Source organism: Triticum urartu, chromosome 4 (genome assembly GCF_003073215.2).
Source record: "Triticum urartu cultivar G1812 chromosome 4, Tu2.1, whole genome shotgun sequence".
NCBI lineage: Eukaryota > Viridiplantae > Streptophyta > Magnoliopsida > Poales > Poaceae > Triticum > Triticum urartu.
The window spans coordinates 433,213,776-433,220,642 of NC_053025.1; the positions used below are offsets into that span (position 1 = coordinate 433,213,776).

The 6,867-nt window shown below is 48.2% G+C and overlaps 1 long non-coding RNA gene across 1 annotated transcript; it reads right to left on the reverse strand.

Annotated features, from left to right (window-relative positions):
• Positions 1–2,787: 2,787 nt before the first annotated feature.
• On the reverse strand, positions 2,788–6,073 carry LOC125551889. Its single transcript, XR_007303306.1, has 2 exons — positions 4,784–6,073; positions 2,788–3,035 (listed from the first exon to the last, which is right to left on the reverse strand). It is a non-coding gene; the product is annotated as an uncharacterized LOC125551889 (long non-coding RNA).
• Positions 6,074–6,867: the final 794 nt, after the last annotated feature.

Consider the following 6,867-nt stretch of genomic DNA (forward strand, 5'->3'; position numbering starts at 1 on the left):
CTCAGCTCAACCGCGCCTCCAGCAACGAGCCGCGCCCAACTGAGCCAGCTGCCACCGGAGGCGACCAAGCGGAGACCGACCAGCCGGCCGCTCCTGCAACTGGCACCGCCGACTCCTCCGGTCCTCCGAACCCTTCTGCCGCTTCCTAGGCCGCCATTTTATCTTTTACTTCACCTGTCTGTTAGTCTCGATGAACTTGTTATTTTTTTGCACAATTCCACCCGCGGGGTGTATCTTGAACTTCAGTTGAAGATCGGCCAAGGGCCTTTACTATGTAAATATTTTTCCGAGTTCTATCTTTTCTCACTTATTGCTCTTTGGCTTTTTCCTTTGCCGCCTTCCCTTGGTTGTCGTCTTGCCAGCCAAACAACCGCTCTGCAGACTGTTGCTGGGTCAAGTACTTAGCTACTTTTGGGAGGGCAAGTACTTAGCCATTTAGAGCTCTTTAGCGAATTGGGTAGAAAACGGCGGGCCGGCTGCTCAACAGTCGGTCGTAAAAGGCGGGAAGCCGGCTTAGACTATGCACATGCTTTGTGTCCTTAGCCATTTTTCACGTGGGCACCCTTTCTACCTTGCTCCTGCCCACCATGCAGTCGCTCTGTGAGCTGCGGCTTCTGGCAGGAGATGGCTTAAGTGCCACACATTACTTGTCCGGCCGCAGGAAGCATTGCATAGTACAAGACGGCAAGTCCCTGGGCCGAGTAGTCGAACCCGGTGCCCGGCGGCATAACAAAAAATGACATACTCATAGGCATAATTCTTATCATATAGATAAAAGAGGGCAGTCCCCGAGCTCTTCTCAAGGGACCCGGAGTCTTCGTACTTTAATACAAAAAGGTAGCGTGGTACATATTGCATCAACTGTAAAATCTTTGAAGGAGATTTGCATTCCATGGCCGCTCCGTTTCCTTGTCGGAGTCGTCCCTCTTGCGTGCTCGAGGCTTCTGAGCGTCGATCAGGTAGTAGGAGTCGTTGCCCAACACTTTGCTGATGATGAAGGGGCCTTCCCAAGGTGCTGAGAGCTTGTGCTGGCCGGCTGTTCGCTGGATCAGCCGGAGCACAAGGTCTCCTTCTTGGAAAGATCTTGGCTTGACCTTCCGGTCGTAGTATCGGCGTAGGCTCTGCTGGTAGATGCTGGACCGGCTGAGTGCCAGCAGCCGGCCCTCTTCCAGCAGATCGACGTCGTCTTGTCGTGCTTCTTCTGCCTCCTCTTCGGTGTACATGGTGACTCGAGGGGTGTCAAATTCTATGTCCGTTGGGATGACGACTTCGGCACCGTAGACGAGGAAGAAAGGTGTAAAGCCGGTTGACTTGTTGGGAGTTGTACGCAGACTCCAGAGGACGGCCGGCAGCTCATCGAGCCGACAGCCGGCCAATCGTTCCAAAGGCTCGATCAGTCGGGGCTTGATGCCGGACAAAATGAGGCCGTTTGCTTGCTCTACCTGGCCGTTTGACTGCGGATGGACAACAGACGCTAGGTCCATCGGATGCCCTGCGTCGCGCAGAAACGGGCCAAGGCACCCTTGGCGAAATTCGTGCCATTGTCGGTGATGATGCTGTGCGGTATGCAGTACCAGACGGTGATGTCGGAGATGAAAGTCACAACAGTCGGACCATTCAACTTCTTGATTGGTTTTGCTTCTATCCACTTGGTGAACTTGTCCACCGCGACAAGCAGATGAGTCAAGCCACCCCTCGCTGTCTTGAATGGTCCCACCATATCCAGGCCCCAGACGGCAAAGGGCCAGGCTATGGGAATGGTCTTGAGTGTAGAAGCCAACTGATGAGGCTTTGAACGAAACTTCTGGCACCCTTTGCATTTCTGGACCAAGCTCTTGGCGTCTTCTAGAGCAGTTGGCCAGAAAAAACCATGGCGGAAGGATTTGGCGACAAGTGCTCTTGAAGCCGCGTGGTGGCCGCACTCTCCTTGATGGATGTCTTTGAGAATCGCTTGGCCTTGCTCCGGCTCCACGCAGCGCTGGTAGACACCAGTGACACTGCGCCTCACAAGCTCTCTGTTGACTATGGTGTAGGCTGCTGCCCGGTGTTGCACTTGCCGGGCCGAGATCTCATCAGTCGGCAGCTCTTTGTTCACTAGGAAATTGAGGATGGGCTGGGACCATGAAGGTGCTGCGATTTCTTCGACTGTCAGGACTACAACTTGGACGAGGGTGGTTGGGCCGGGAGGCGGCGGGTTGGAGTCGACAGCCGCTTGCTGGGTCGACGAAGTCCCCAGGCCGATTGGTGCAGTCCCCGGGCCGAGCTCTGAAGTCCTCGGGCTGACTGCTGCAGTCCCCAGGCCGGGTTTTGAAGTCCCTGAGCCGGGTGCGACTGCCGCGGCCCCCGGGCCGCCTGCCAGAATTCCCGTGCTGGCCGCTGGAGCTCTCAAGTCGGATCTGACTACAACAAGAATCCCCCTTTAGCCGCTGGAGCTCTCAAGTCGGATCCGACTACAACAAGAATCCCCCTTTAGCAACACATCAGTACGTGCCCTATGTCCATATATGTGTTGGTAAGGTCTACACCAACGGATTAGTATCCGTTGCCGTTGGTGGCGTTGGAAGGGTCTACAACAACACATACAATTGCGTTGGTAATCGGCATGTAGAAATGTTGCAAGATAGCAACATATATATCTACAGGCTAACAACAGTTCATATACGTTGCTGACTGCCCTACACAAACGAATTTCCACATAACAAATTAGTGTGGCACTTCCAAGCATCTGTACTTAGCATGAACAATACTGGTATTTTATATATTACGAACAATAGTGCAAGGAGCAGCAATCCACCAAATAGAAAGATCTCATATATTTACTCAACTCGGTTGCATTACATGGAACACAATCTGAAAAATATATTACATGATTTCCTATATATTAACCATGAAACTGATATTCTATATAGTAAATCTAAAACTATCTGGTAGTAGCCCCATTCTCCACCATTCTATCAATAACTTAGCCATGCATCATCTTCGTCTTCATCTTCCCGCACCCTTCATGCTGGATGACAAGCTTCTCTATGAACTTCCTGCAGATACATTCTATGATATTGTTATAGGATGAATCACCATCACCCTGTCCATTGTTCAGAACTAGAGCTGACTAGCAAAGCGCCATTGCAATAGATTAAATAAACATAACGAAAGTTCAGCATGAGGAGATGGAGGTTGCATGTAACAGTTAAATATTCTGGCATTGATCATTTATCGAAGGAAGGTTCACATCAGTTCAGTGTATTGTAAATGATCAAGAAAAATCCTTGCCGTTTCTTATTCCTGGCTGAGGATCGATTTAGATGTAACCAGAACGTATAATTGTGAACTAGGCATGGCACTCTGTCAAGCACTCATCTTGAAATTTGTTCCCTCAAACTTTCTCTTTTCTTTAGCCATATGTTGCAAGCCAAACATACATTAGGACCATATATCTAACATACAGATATGCATGTCGTAACGAACAAGGTTCCCTCTTAGTACAAATAGAGAAGTCATATATCTAACATATAGATATGCATCTAGAATATAGTATCCACACAAAAATGTATATTGTATACTACGATTGGTTAATTGCAACTTTAAGATAGCCACACACACACACACACACAGTTACTTTTTTGTCCAGCCAACTAAATAAAGAAGAGTAACTTGAACTAACCTCACAAAAAGAACTTGAACTAATAAGATAATGGAAACTAATTGTGTCATGCAGGTGTGCATTTCATTCCACAAAGCTTCTGTAGACCAACAAAAATCCCTTTGACAGCATCCTGTATGGCTAGTTGGGAATATAGTTCATGGATATAATTCTAACAAAGTTCGTTTATGTGTATTTTGTCGCCAGTTCCTCAAGGAAAGTCTAAAGCAACCTGCGATAAGTTCAGTAGAATTTCCATCTAAAGTGTTTTCTATATTATAAGCACCTTTCAAAAAAAGTTAAACTGGAAATGCAAAATGGAGCTCGAACTCCTGGTAGCTCTTTATCTGAAGCATCCATGTGCAAGAAGGTTGGTGAAATCACCATATTTGAGCATTTTATACTACTAGTCGTTAACCCCTATCCATTCACACGGGCTAGTGTTTATCTTGTGTGGCTTTGCATGTTTTCATCTCTTAACTTTCTACTGAGATCTTTACCAGTAAACTATAATTTGTGTTACATTTTTTTCTACCTTCAAATGAACTTTTTCTTCTAAATTTGCCGTTCAACATCGAACTCGCAACCTATAGTAAAATACTCGAGCAATAAAAATAAATAGTTCAAAAGTTTTGACGTAATGACTTCCGTTTTAAGAACTATATATCAGGGCATAACTAATCTTTTCTTGTGGAGGAGGAAATAACTAATCTAGTGCTTTTGTATATCATACACCATGGCCTGCTATCTTAGTATATTAATATTGTAATTGTTCTCACTGTTCACAGTACATTCAACTTCTAGATGATCTAGATACAAATAAGCTAACCACCCCCGCAAAAAAGTAACTACATTTTCATATATAATGAAGGGCACCATGATGTTTTGTCTGCCGCTTGAGCAGACAGTTATGATGCCCTACAGTATAAGAAATAAGGTCTGGGTTTGCAACATATTGGGTTCTATACAAATCAGTCCAAACGGACTTTCTTGACTCATCCTCATATCCCAACAAACTGTTCTCAAATGGAGTATATTGAAGCATGTATATTAGCAGATTGAAGTATAGTTTGAAAGAGCATGGAGAAGCATTAACACTACTATCTAGTGAACGCTCCACAAAAAGTTTCAAGCACACCATACCTTGCATTGCATTGATGCGTTGGCGAGAATTACAGCTTTACTCAGGTTCTCTGCAAGAACGCGTCTTTGACAGCAAGCTAGAGGCCCAGACCTGTAACACCACACTGGATTGATCGTGCTCAGCCCTTCCTTTAACCTAGCTGCAAGCGTTTCCTCTCCACCCACGTGTGCCTTGCCCTCGATCGTACTGACCTGCAGTACATCGGCCACCCTTTCCCCTCTAGGTGAATTGCTTTCAGCAGACAAGTGATCTGATGTTCTGATTCTACCACTTTAAGTCCTCCACCTCTCCGCTTGACAACACCCTGCAGAGATCATTTCCTGAAACATATAGCCATCTGGTCGGTGATGTTTTCTAGGGGACTAATGAAATACACCAAGTTGAATGAAAAATAATCATATATTGAAATTAATTAATAAGAATTAAGAAGGGAAACAGTGTGAGCTGTACATATAATGGACATTGATGTATATAATGAGATAGTACATAGATATGAACGACGCAAACTCCCTGTGTTTCGCATTGTCGTTGTTTCAATCAGAGTCGTACATGGTAGCAGTACTACGAGAGAAGGATAGAGGTACACAAGTAAGCGCTCAGTGTTATACAATCTGAAAGGCGGGAAGGAAAAGGGGAAGCTATGGGACAGAACGTCATCTTTAGGAATACTCTGATTCATGAAGGTGGAGTGGCATGGACGCCGGTGGCGGAGGTGGATCAGAATGAGTATCAAGGTCCCGCAGATCGCCATCACGATGGCCGGCAAAGAAGAATCTGCCATGGCCTGCCACACAAAGAACCAAGTGGGGTAAGAAAACAAGGGTCAGACGAGGAGTGACTTACTGAACCGTCAGTGGCGTCGGAGTCGAGGTTGCCGAGGCGGAGCAGCAACACCACCGCCGAGCCAGCAGCCGCGCGTGTGGAGATGTACCACGGGGACTGGGTAGTATGGCGAACCAGAGGAGGCGCGGGCGCTGGCGACCTGTGGCACCTAGGGTTGCTGCGGGCCGCATGTAGTGGCGCGGAAGACATCGCCATGGCGGGGGTCGGAGGAGAGCAGTGTGGGGCAGCTGGTCCGGTGAGCAACGGCGAGACAGAGCGCCGGAGCTAGCTGAATCAGAGGTGGTGGCGGCGGCGTTGTGGTCAGGGAGAGAAGAGATTTGGCTTGGCTGCGTGGTACTTGGACGGAGGAGGTAGCGCCCTAATGTGAAGGCTTTTTCTTCTGTAGATAATGTGAAGGTGGGCACGAGGAGGTTAGCAAATCATGGGAAGTGGGGGTGGGACTAGGAGGTGGCCCAAACAACCAACACATAGGTATGATTAGTTGGTAGACATGCCTTGTTATATGAGGGATTTTGTTGTAGGGTATACTGCTTCAGGAGGAGCCGGCACGAAGATAGAATCTGACTCTAGCGATGGCTCGACAGACGGCTTGAGGAGGCGTTGAAGGGCGACGCCGGTTGGTATTGCTTGACAGGTGGAGCCGATTCGTGCCAGGGCATCTACTTGCTCGTTTTCGTTTCTTGGCACATGGAGAAATCCGCATCCTTCAAAATATCCACTGAGTTGCTGTACGAGGAAGCGGTAGCTCGCCATGTTTGCATCTTTGGCGTCCCAGTCGCCTGACGACTGCTGGACCACCAAGTCAGAGTCACCATAGCACAAGATCCGACGAATGCCGAGCTCTTTGGCAAGCCGGAGCCCGTGAATGAGTGCCTCGTATTCGGCGACATTGTTGGAGGCGGCAAAATGGATTTGCAGCACATATTTGAGCTTGTCGCCTTTGGGAGAGGTGAGGACGATGCCGACTCCCAAACCGGTGCGCATCTTGGAACCATGGAAATGCATCCGCCAATGGGTGGAGTCGGACGCTGGCGGCAGGTACTGGGTCTCGGCCCAGTCGACGAGGAAGTCGGCCAGCGCTTGTGACTTGATGGCGGTGCGAGGTTGGTAGTAGATGGTGTAGGGGGCCAAATCTATGGCCCATTTGGCCACTCGGCCCGAAGCATCTCTGCTTCCAATGATCTCAGCCAGTGGAGCTGTGCAGACTACATTGATTGGGTGCTCTTGAAAATACGGCTTC